The 12,587-nt window shown below is 43.5% G+C and overlaps 1 long non-coding RNA gene across 1 annotated transcript; it reads left to right on the plus strand.

The window, feature by feature from the left end:
- The first annotated feature begins 5,793 nt into the window (after positions 1 to 5,793).
- LOC130680898 (uncharacterized) lies at positions 5,794 to 9,501 on the plus strand. Its single transcript, XR_008993998.1, has 3 exons — positions 5,794 to 5,874; positions 5,964 to 6,221; positions 7,148 to 9,501. It is a non-coding gene; the product is annotated as an uncharacterized LOC130680898 (long non-coding RNA).
- Positions 9,502 to 12,587: the final 3,086 nt, after the last annotated feature.

Genomic DNA, 12,587 nt, shown 5'->3' on the forward strand with positions numbered 1-12,587 from the left:
CATTTACCTGCTCTATTATAACTGTACAGAATGTATCAGGAGTGGGGTGGTTGGAACTGAGGATGAAAAGCAAAGAGGACATAACTGATATAAACAGAGAGGGCAAAGGCCCCCCAGAGGGTCGCCTGCAGTTTGGGTTATTAACCAATAAAAAGAGGGCAAGCGCTGGTGTCTGAAGGGGCAGGAGAACTGAAGAGAAAGAGGGAGCTCGGCTGGCCTGGTCTTTGCCAGGGCTCAGCCTTTCCCAGCCTGACGACACCCGTCTCCGTGCCTGGGTGCCTCTGTCTGTAAATAAATCCAGGCTGCTCTTACAGTGCAGGATGTCCCACATACCGTACATCTGAGGTGGGGCGAAATACAAATATGCCTTTTCATAATAGCTTTACACCTGGAGCAGCAGAGGACCGGTTTATTACCTTGGTAAACAAAAGTTAGAATTCAAGCAAAGTACAAACTTTGCCCAAGGCACTTCTGACAGCGCACCTTGTGTTTGTGAAGTGAACTCGATATATATATATGATGTGAAGCAATGGAAGGCTGGGCTTTTTTCTTTTTTGTTTTCTCTCTCTCTCTCTTGTCTGATTTCCAAGGTTTAAAAGTTCATGTGTGTGTGTGTGTGTGTGTGTGTGTGTGTGTGTGTGTGTGTGTGTGTGTGAGAGAGAGAGAGAGAGAGAGCAGGGGGCGGGGTGTGGAAAGGGAATGTGCTTTGCTTTGGCTCTGGGTTTTTCTTGAGCATTTTGAAATCATGCTGTTTGGTGTGAAAAATATGTGAGCCAATTTATATTGCTTTCCAGAGAGAATGTACTTCTTGCTGCTCTCAGGGTGACAACTACAGTTTGTGGGTGGAAGACAGGGTAAAGCAGTTTTGGGAATGCATAAAGGAACCAGGATTTGCATTGAACTTAAATTAAGCATTAAAAAAGTAATAAATATTTATTCAGTGCCTATTTTGTGCCAAGCACAGAACCATCAACTTTCATAAACATTATGTCATTTAATCTTCACAATCACATGGAATAGGAATTACTGATGAAAATGTCCATGTTACAGGTGAAAAAACTAAGGCTATAGTTGCTGCAGTGATTCAAGCCCCAGTTTTCTAATTCCAACTTCTATGTGGAGTCACAAACTATGTTCTGTTCTGTCATTTTGCTTACCTTCCCTATAGTCTCTGTTTTTCTGTCTCATTCTCTGACTACATTTGGGTAACAACTGAGCTCCACTCTTTGGTGTGTTTCTGTTTAGAGGGCATCCCTGCTATTTAGGAGCCACCTGGCCATCTGGGTCACTGTCTTACCAACAGAATCTCCATGCATTTAAGTGCAAAGGATGAAGACATGTGGATTACATTTCCCCTCAAAACATACATAAACTTAAAAGCAAAGGCGGTGAGGGCAAAGTGAGAATACATCTCATGTGCGATTGGCTCCACATATGCCTCTGCGTCCTCCCATCCCCAGCTTGAATAATTCAGATAAGCTTCAGCAAAAGCATCTGAACTTTTTGGGTTCTTTTCCAAGACAGCCTTTGAACCTGAAGAACTTTGCCCATCTCTGTTTGCGTGTTCACTCCTCAAACGTTCAGCTGGGGCTTGCCTATTGCATAGCTCACGCCAGTGAAATTTTAACTCTTTCTTCCACAGATTGATTCCCAAACTTTCTAAAATTAGAGTGAACTCATCAGGTTTATTTTTAAAGGAAATCTACATGAATATAGAAACTTATCCCTGTCTTCACAGATAAAGGATCCCTTGTAGGAACATAATTAAACTGGGGCTAGAGAGAGGGGATGCCATTAAGGCAGTGTCAACTCAGCAGTTTCAGATTACCAGAGCTGTGGCTGCTTGGGTTTAGCAGGATTTCAAGGGAAAGACAAGTCCCCATCTTCAGAATCTCCCTTCCACTCCCACCTCCTACCATTGATGCATCTGTAATTGCAGCTCCTTGAGGAATGCCTTTGGCTTTATTTATTGCAAGTCTTTAAAAAATTATTGGAACACAAATGCTCATTGCAAGGAAACAAATTTCAGTTGCAAATGGTTTAAACACAAGCCCTGTGCTCAAGCCCTTAAGGGAGAAGAAATGGGGATATCTGGGCTGTGAGACAGGCTTGGTCAAGGATGCTTGCTTTGGGGACTCTGCTCTGAAAACTCAGGCAAGCCAAATGCAGAATGCTAGCCATTAAATGAACTCTAAAGGGCATCTAACCCAACCCTTTTGTCTTACAGAAGAGGAAACTGAGGTTCAGAGTGGAATAAGCAAGGACAGGGCTTACATAGCCAGGCAGTAATAGGCCTCTCCAACTCCCTGGCCAGTACTTACAGCTTGCCTCCATGCTGTCTTTCATACTGGGAGAAAGTGAAATTAAATAAAGACAAAAACCTGGTCCTAAATCCTGGCTTTTCATCACTGCTTATCAATACAGGTCCATAGACTGAATCCATGAAAATATGTTTACCCTTTAGAAAGATGGGAGATGAGAAGCTTGGAATAATTCTGAAACACTGACTGGAAATTTTACTAACTAAGAGACCTTAGTGTATCCTTACATGGTTACAGTTACAGGCACATAGGCAATGCTGGAAAAGGAATGTATATTCCTCTCCTACTTTCAATTTCATGCTCATTAGCTCTTTTGATTTTCTAGCTAGTGATTCCAAGTTGGTATAGGTCCCTGTCATTGGGCAGTGCATTTGGTCAGCCCATGATTGGGTCCTAAATTGAAGTAACTGATGGAATGTTAGGGCCAGAGGAAGCTTAGCAATACCCTGAACCACATCCTTCAGTCTACAGATGGACAATTAATTACAAAGTAGCTCCCCTGGTAATACTCAAGTGTCTTTTATGAATGGATTACTGCAGTCTGGGTCTGTCTGATCCACAGGCATCTCCATGAGGTACAGGTCATGGGTTATCCTTGTCTTCTTGTGTTTCGTGGAAAGACTGGTATACAGCAAACAAGGGACTTTTCCAAGACTACACGATGAGTCACTGCGGGCTCTGAGGCAACATGCTGTTACCCGATGAGGGATCAGAACACATAAATTCCAGGCCTCACACTATCTCTAACCATGTGAGAGATCTTGGGCAACTCACTTCCCTTTCTAAGTCTCAGTTTCCCCAACCATGGAAGGACTTTACTGGATGACCTCTAAGAACTTTTCAGCTCTGATGGCCTGTGGGTTTAGAAAATAAGGCTCAGAACGATTTCATGCCTAAATGAAACTGGAAATTGACTGCTACAGTGACATGCCCCCAAGATTCTCAAACTGTAAGAGATAAATGGATTTTACCTCCAAAATAGAAAAATAGTGCCTTTTAGCAATTTGTATGCAAAAAATAAGTTCATTTTTATTTCTTTTTTCTATGACTTTTTTTTCTGAAGCTCTTTTTGCCTGCTATCACTTGTCTGCTTGCAAGGGCAAGCATATATCTCAGCAAATGAACCAATAACAGACAAATAGCAATAGAAAAACTCAGAAATATGATACCTTTACATTTTGTAAAATAATCCATTTTACATTTTACATTTTTCCTCAGTATAAACAATGTTTTTTGGACACTTAACATAGTACATATATACTATCTTATTTAAGATCTTTAAGCAATCACTGTTACCATTCCCCTTTTACAGAAGAAGGCACTGAGGCTTAGAGATAAAAATCTTTGCTTAGTACACACACACAACTATTATATATAAAGCCCAGGTTTGAAGCCAGCTTTCCTGACTCCAAAACCCACAACTTCCACAGTCCCAAGTTATATAAAACAGAGCCATATTGTTTTTTAGCAAAATTGCTTTTCCAGAAGAGAGGAAAATTCAATATATCAACATTTTACTGGGTTCCATGAAGAACAACACCATGGCTTCCCTGGGCTGTAACATCTGAACATGTTCAAAACAGGCAAAGGCTGTGAAGCATTAGTTTGACTTTCCTCAGGAATTGTGAAGAGAAGAGATACCTATGTCTAGAAATATTCCAATCAGAAATATTTATTAATATATCCACAAGATTAAAGGCCAGGGACTGTTTCTTTGTTTAGAATTCATGCTACTTCAAACATGAACCAGGCTTTTGTCCTGCCCCCCTCCCTCATTATTCAATCCTGTAATCCTCCCAGGATGTGGGGAAAGATTCAGGTGGACTTGAAGGACCTGTTTCTGATTCAGTCTCCCCTAAGAGGAAGTCTATATGGTATCTCCTCAAAGTGGCCCAAACCTGTGGAGCAACGGGGACCAGCTCCCACGTGCATTCATTCAACATTTATTGGCAGCCCTACAATGTTTCTGGCATAGTATAAAGCTAGTAATACCAAGACAATACAATTTAACCTTGACCTGGCATTGGACATCTATCCCGAGCCAGGCCTAGACCCCAGGTAAAACCCTGGGAGGCTGCCTGGTCCTATGCCTGCCTCCAGGATAGAGAGACAAAAGACAAGGGATGTGGCAAAGGGCCCTGCGTTTTCTGCTTTGGCTTTCACCAGAATGAAAATCTCTGTGCCCACTGTCTCCTGGTTACTGCCAGAAAGCCAGACAATGTTAAAGTTTGAAATGACTCTAGAGAGTTTGCTATTGCTTCAGTTCAAACCCATCCTTTGAGATGAGGTTACTGGGAGTCAAAGGGTGGAAGGGTCGTCCAAGGTTACCCATCAAGTGGGGACAAGGCTGGGACTAAAACCAAGGTCTCCCAGCTCCAGGCTCATAGTTCCTTTCACTGCTGCTGCCTAATCGCCGTGGTAGGGTGAAAAACATTGAAGGAAAAACTTTGAAGGGAAAGAAGTCTGTCTCTGGTTAAAGAAAAATCATGACCCAGTGGATAGATAGATCTGCACTTTCTCAAACTACAGTGGCTCATGGTTACACTCAGCTGATTCTGTGGCCTAGTAACAAAAACGCCTGATTCTGCAGCCACAACAGACATCCTGAATACACCAGACCTTTCCATGCTCCTCACATTATTCCCTGGGTGTGAAATAACCTTCCTTTCTCCTCATGGCAAATGCTTACTCTTTCAGACCCAATGCATCACTTGCTCTGTGGAACCATGGTGGATTTATTCTGAGTTGATTGGCTTGGGTAAGCTGGAACTACGTTTGCAGACTCCCCAGCCCTGCAAGGTCTCACAGTAGCACTGGCCACTGAGACATTTCAAACAATGTCTGCAATATAGAAGCAAAGCTACTGTGTTTTAATTTTAGCAGGTTGGTGTAAGGCGGCCTGTGCTGTGGGGTCTTTCACATGTTGTACCTGACAGGCTGGCTCAGGGGTTGAGGTGGAACAAGGCTGAGCCCTCAGCAACTCCAGTTCTCACCAGATCTCCTCTTGCAGCAACTCTGAATCCTGGACTTGCTTGTAGAGCTCCATGACAAGGCCAGCTTGACCTGCTGGTCATTAGCGTCATCACATGGAGGCAGTGAGAGGCAGAAACAGGCTCTCGTTGGTCCGTGTAGGTTGCCGTCCACCATCGCTTCCCCTCTTCATGGCCATTTCTCTTTCCCAACCACCTGCCCTGCTGACTCCAAGCCCAGTACCAAACTCGGGGGCCACAGCCTCACATCAACTGGTTAGCCAGTTCCTATAATTGTGAGAATTGAGCCCTGATAATGAATCCTGATCCTGTACCACATATGGTGGGTTCAGCTTCTTTGATGGAACCCTGACTGATCAGGAGGCTTCTGTGAATCCTCCGGAATCAGTCATTTCCTGGATGTGCACTTCTATTAAAGCATGCAACACACCGTTTTGTCCTTTAATGACTGACAAATCTCTCTCTTTCATTAACAGGGATAGTTGACATGTGTTGTGTGCTTCCACTGTGTCAGGCACTATTTTGAGCAAGTATTTAATCCTCACGACAACCTAATGAGGCAAGTGTTGTTATTATTCTTTCCATTTTATAGACGAGGCAACTGGGGACCAGAAAAGTTAAGTGATCAGCCCACACTTTCACACCTAGGGAGGGGAAGACCCAGGGTTCAAAACCCGGCAGCCTGGGCCAGAGCCAGCACTCTGATCTCTCTGTGGCGAACTCTTCATGAAGCAAGTCTCATCTGTTACAAAACCCTGGCACTAGAATAAATGACTGAATGAATGGTCCACCTACTTCACGTGAAGAGGAAAGGACTTTTCCACACAGCTGAAGGAGGGTTGATGAAAATGGGAACTTTGGGATCTAAGATCCTATTATCCCTTGAATGCCATCCTCCACAAGATGGACGGTAAGATTGTCAACAGTTCATAGCCAAGGTCCTGTTAGTGGACAAAAGGCCTGCTTGCACACCAACTGTGCATCGCCCAAAAGCCCAAAGCACGCTCTCTGGGAGCAGTAAATACCGCAGTGCAGCGCGCCACCCGCCGAGCCTGTTTTTCCCCCTGCCGGGGCAGATGCTCCTCCCTGGGCGGCTCCCTCTCTACCCCGTGAGTCTCCCCTAGCCGAGAACTGAGCCTGGCTGAAGGGAAGAATTTCCACAGAGGAGTCAGGCACACAATTAGCATTTAACACTTCTCTTTTTATGTGTAACAATGAAATGTGACCTCGGAAGGGCCCTTTTATATTTAGTAAACAAGGACTGGGGCACATTTAATTTTTAATGTGGTTGTCAATTTCTAGATATCAAACCAGAATAAAAATTCAAGGCTGGATTTCAAACCAGGGTATCTTGGCAGTGGAGTCTGTTGTTAAACATGAAATTGGGTGTTCCCTAGTCCCCTATCCAGAAGGGATAAAGGGAAATTTATGGCCTCTATCTTTTGTGTGACACACCAAAAATTAAAAAAAAAAAAGAAAAAAAAAGGAAAGGAAAAAATGGAAAATAAAATTAAAATATGTAGAAAAAATAGTAAGAAACAAAAATCAGTTGCTACAGCATTAGGTCAAATGCCTATCTTGTTGTCCTAGGACACAGAAGGGAGCAGGTAAAGTCCAGAAGCTCTGTGCAACTTGAAGTGTCCCACTATTTGTATAAGAGGAGAAAAGCCTCATGATATTTAATGCATCATTTATGTCCAATACTGATATTATACACATGTTCTGCATAAACCAAACCATAAGAAGTGTTTGTAATATTCAAATTTGGGGCTTTTATTCAGGGCCAGACTTGGACAGGACTTCTGACTTGATCCAGTCCAAGTTTTTATTTTGCAGATCAGGAAAATGAGACTCTGAGAAAACAGATCCTCCAATTCTCAACTGATACTAGCTGCACTGAGGCCCAGAGCAGAGGTGTCCCAGCCTGGAAGCTGGAGAATCAGCTGAGCCCCAGGGCTCCATCCCCAGCACAGCACCCGCCCTCTTTGGGCAGGGTTTCATCTGCTACCTTGAAGCCCCACAGCTCCCCTTGTCTCCTCTGCAGGAAGCTAAAGCAAGGGATTTGGAATGTGCCAACCGGAGGCCCAGTTGGCAATAAAACTCTGTCACCCAGCCCGTGGCATGTTATAACCTTCCCGAGATTTTTAACCCAAGCTCATAAACTCCTTTCCTTCTTCCCACCCTTTCTAAGAGCTAGCTTTCCAAAACAGCCATTGCCACATACCCAAGTCCCCTCACAAGATCGTCATAAGAGCTCCTTTTTCATTTGAAGTCCAAAGGGGGAAGGGGCCCACAGGTTGGGGACAGAGCCACTGAGGAAATTTATTTCTTCTTCCCTTACTAATCTTTTTCCCATCCAGGTGTGTTTTCCCATGGACTAAAATATCACCAGTACAGAGGCCCCTAGAGGGAATTCTAGCTCAATTCACTCATTTATTAGATGAAACTGAGGCCCAGAGAAGTGCCCTCCTCAGGGCCTGCATAGAGTGAGGTGGGCTGGGGCTGGAGGAGGCTTCTGGTCCCTGGGAACTTCTCATGTCAGGTATAGCTGCCTATCTGTGTGCCTGTGTGTGTCTGTGTACACCTATGTATGCCTGCATGTGGGTCTGTGTGTGTCTTTGTATGTGCCTCTGTGCATGCCTGTGTGCCCTTCTGTAAATGCCCCTGTGTGCCCTTGTGTGCATGCCTATATGCCCCTCTGTGTGTGCCTGTGTGTGTGACTGTGTGTGCACCTGTGTGTGTGCATACATACGCTTGGTTCCAGGAACCAGGTTTGCACTGAGAAGTTTTTCTACATATCTTGGAGGGATGGGAAGTGGAGAATTAGATATGTTTGTAGGTAGAGTCCAAAGGACTTGCACATGGAGGATGAAATGTCCATCTTCAACTGAACCAGAAATGAAGATACCATCTCACAATTTTGCCTTCTACCTGTTCTGAACAATCATTTACTGAAAATTAATACGTTTGTCATAGAAAAATTGGGAGTTTAAGATAAATGTAAAAGAATTGAAACTAGTCATAATTCCACCACCTAGAAACAATGTTTGCCAGTGTTTTGGTTTACATTCTTCATCATTTTTTTAAAAAATGTCATTATATGGCATGATCTATTTGGCAATCCAATAATTATATGTTCTAATGAAACTTTTTTTTCAAAATACTCAATACACTTTCATGGTATAATTTCAATGGCATTCTAGTATTCCATGTTCTTGGTCTATCCATTCAACCCATTTCTTACTGTTGGAAATTTTGGTAACTCCTCCTTTTTCCTATCACAAACAATAGTAAGATAAATGTCTCTGGTCTCTGGTTATTCCTGGATGAAATTCTTAAAATAGAACTGCTGGAACTAAGACAATGACACTTTTAAAATTTGACATACATAGTTCCCAGTCATGCTTCGGGACACCTTAGTCTATTTACACTGCCAGTGACAGTGTAGTATCTGAGATTTGTTTTTTCTACCACCTTTTCCTTATAATTTTCTAGAATTCCAAGGAACTTTAAAAATTATTTCAATCACTGGTAGGCAGGTATTCACTGTTTTCCACTTCGTTTTTGCAAAAATTGTAAAACTCATCAATACTACAAACAAGGGGCTGACCTAGTTCTGTTTTACTTTGTGTGAATTTTGGTCTTTCTTAATAAACATGAAGTTTTGAAGAATTATAAGCAGGTATATGCAGGCCTCTTAGCATTCTTTAATATTTAATATAAATACTTCTACAAAATGCTGTAATGTGTTATACTTACTTAAAACAATAAAATATCCTTAAAGCACTGGAATGATCAAAGTCTAGATGTCCTGTGGTTGATGAACCGGTTCTCTATTTTGAGTATTTGAATTATTTTCAGTTTGGTTGGATTAACAGGTAGAGTGCATGAAGACTTATCTTGTTCCTACTGTGAGTTAGTGTCTTACACGGAACTGTGCTCTGTGTGTCACTGGCACAAAAACAGCCTCCACTATTGCTTCTGGATGCCAATGTTTGCAAACATTTTTATTTTAACATGAATTAACATTTTATTCTTCTCAAACCCTCAAATCTCTGTGTCACAGTTTACTGTGATCATCTAAAAGGAAATGAAAAACCAGAAGAGGTATGGAAAATATAGTTATGTACTTGTATGTACATTTTAATTTTTTGATTTTTTGATTACACAGCTAATATATGTTCTATGTAGAAAGTCACAGGGTAGAAATAAAAAAGAAGAAAATTAAAGTAACTTGTAATCACATCATGTGAAGATAATGATAACAATGCTAGTATCTTTCTAGGCTTTTCCCTACAGAAATACATACACATTGTCCACAGTGCTTTTTTTAAATATATATACAGTGTCTACAATGGTATTTCGTGAACGGTACTATCATGCCAATATGCCAACAGTACATACTTTTAAACAGCTTCCTAATTTTTGCCAGGCACATTGAGATGTAATTATGAGCAAAATATGATCTGGTCCTTAGATAGCTGACAGGCCAAACTGGGGAGAGTGGGAAAGAACACAGGCTTCCTGAGCCCAGGGACAAGCGCCCTTTCCCCTGTACATTCTCATTTTACCAGATAAAGCCGGGCTTCCTGACATGAACAATCAAAGGTCTCAGTCATACTGCCACTGATGTTCTGTGAGCCCCTCGTGCCATGGTCCAGCACAGCTCCCAGAAGGTGTGGACGCGTCTTTTCCTATAGCAGGGGCTCCCAGCAGTACTACAAGTAGAAATGGATCCTAGCTTTCAGGAATACAGGCCTTCCTTGTTCCTGCAGCATCCCTCTAGCAAGACAGGACCTCTCCCAGTTGCACAGGGGGCTTTCTACTCCTTAACACCTGCCATGACCTCCACAGACTTCTGTGAGGTGGGTCAGGCTCTCTAGGAAGGGAAGCCAAGGCTCAGAGAAAAGGAGCCCGGTGACTGTGCTACAGCCTAGCAGAGACGGAGTGGGGCCAGGGTGAAGCCCAGGACCTCTGATGCTAGCACAGCGCCCTTGCTACTCCTGCCGCCTCCAAGAAGGGTACGGCTGACTTGGCTGAAGAACCTGAATAGGTCAAATATAGGCCAGTATGCCTGCTCTTCTCACACACACACACACACACACACACACACCCCCCTGAATCACACAAATGACCAGACTCACATAAAACAGGCAATCCCAGCCAAAATGCTCCTGGGCATTCTGTAAGTGCTCCCACCCTGGAAGTATCTGCCCTGACTTGTGGTCTTTGCACCATTGCTGGAACCTGACTTGTATTTAACTATTGTTTTAACCAGACCACCCACAGCAAACGACCATCTTCAGACAAGCCAGGGTCCTGTTCACTGGGAGTTTCTAGCGGGGCATCACACAAACCCGGGGGGCATGCTCCCCCCTACAGGTGGGGTCAAGTGTGATAAGTCCCAGACAGCAGACTCCCAGTGAGCACCTTTGAAGAGCAAGATGCAGAACTAGGCTGTGAAGGGAACCTCAGATGTTATATCACTCTGGAAAGCTCTCCATATACACTAGAATAATGCTGTCATACCACAAGTGGATTCTGTTTTGTGTTTAAAGGCGTTGTCTCACCTGCATGAGACTTGAATGAAAGACGCATTATTGATCACACTTTACAGATGAAGATGCTGAGGTTCAGAGAGGCTCACTGGCTGGGCCTACATGAGACAATGAGCCGCTCAACTTGGGCCTCCACAACTGATGTCCGCAACTGACTCCAAGACTAATGTCCCCACCCCCTACAAACATCAGTCTCACTGTACCTTACGATTCTCCATTCTCACGGTGTCCCAGAATGTGAGTTTGCTGAGGCTTTCTGGCCTCGTTTACCAGATGAGGAACCAGGCTCTAAGAGGTGCAGACAGTTAGCTGCAGTCTACAGGGGCCTCTGGCTCCCTGTCTGGTGCTCCTTCCTCCTCGCCCAGTCCCTGCTTTGGAGTAGCTCCTGGAGAGCAGGAGATTGTAAACAGAGCAAGAGAAACATCACCACAGAGCAGCCTGTGGGGACTACAGGCAAATGTTTTGGGTACATTTGCTAAGAACGGCCCCAGGGGATCCCCAGCCCCTGCCTAGCACCAAGGTGTAATGTCTGTTCTTAGGTGTTGTCACCTGTGATCTTTCTTCTGGTTTAGGCTGGGGGTGCCACTTTCTGTCGACCAGGAGTAGGGTCCTACTTTACAATGTCCAGCTGTGTTTAGCAGTGTGGTTCCTTTGAAGGAAAATGTGAATAGAGCAAGGTGGGGAGGAGGCTGGCGAGGGGACACACAGGCACACACTGGCACTAGACATGGAAAGGGTAGCAGAGCATTTCCCATCAGCCCTGGCCTTTTCACCGTGCACAGAGCAGAGTTAAACACTGCACTCTGCCTTTCATAGGTACGTTAGTGGGAGGTCACAATGAGCCAACAGTTAGGAGACTATTGCACAAACCCAGATGGGATATGATAGGGACTAAAAAGTGTCATTAAGGGTCAGGAAGTAGATGCACACTGAAGAAAGACTTCTGAAGAAGAATCAACCAGTTTTAAAGGTTGGATGGTGGAGAAAGGGAGATGAGGGAGAGGTGATATCTGGGTTACTGACTGAGGCATCTAGGTGTGTGAGCATGCCCTGAATAGGGCTGAGGGCCACAGAAGAAGGAGAAAGGTTGGGGAGCATGTGATGAGCTTACTATTTTATATGCTGAGGGTACATGTCTGGAGGACATTCTCATGAAGGTGACAAGAAGGTAAGATGCTTAAAAGAGTTGTCCCCGACACCATCCTAGAATTCATGGACATTGCTATAACCACCAGTGGCCACTGCACACCTAATAAGGAGGAGTTTGGGAAGGGTAAGAGTGGGCTGTATTTATGGAATTCATCATGAATAAAGGAAGGATCCTGAGTAGGAGTAAATAGGCTTCCCTGATTCCCTTATAACCCATTATTTTCATGGATTTTCTGGTAGATAGTAGCAATGTCATATTGAAAGTGTCATAACAGAATGACTTGGGTGTCTGGAGTTAGAAGGCCTGAATTTGCATTATAAATTATAAGCTGTGTGATCTGGGGCAAAACACTTAGCTCTCCTGATCTTCCTTTTCTATAAAATGGTTGTCTTGTGAAAATGCTGCGTAGATTACAACAGATTGCATGGGAAAATATCAGTTTGATATATCATACTTATAAGCAACTAATTTTGTAATTGAAATTAAATGCTACCAGTTTAAGAAGCTAAAGCTTTAAGGAGGAAGTAATAACGGATTGGGAAAACCCAGTGAATTTCTCAAACCAAAT

The sequence above is a fragment of the Manis pentadactyla genome, chromosome 1 (assembly GCF_030020395.1).
Source record: "Manis pentadactyla isolate mManPen7 chromosome 1, mManPen7.hap1, whole genome shotgun sequence".
Taxonomy (NCBI): domain Eukaryota; kingdom Metazoa; phylum Chordata; class Mammalia; order Pholidota; family Manidae; genus Manis; species Manis pentadactyla.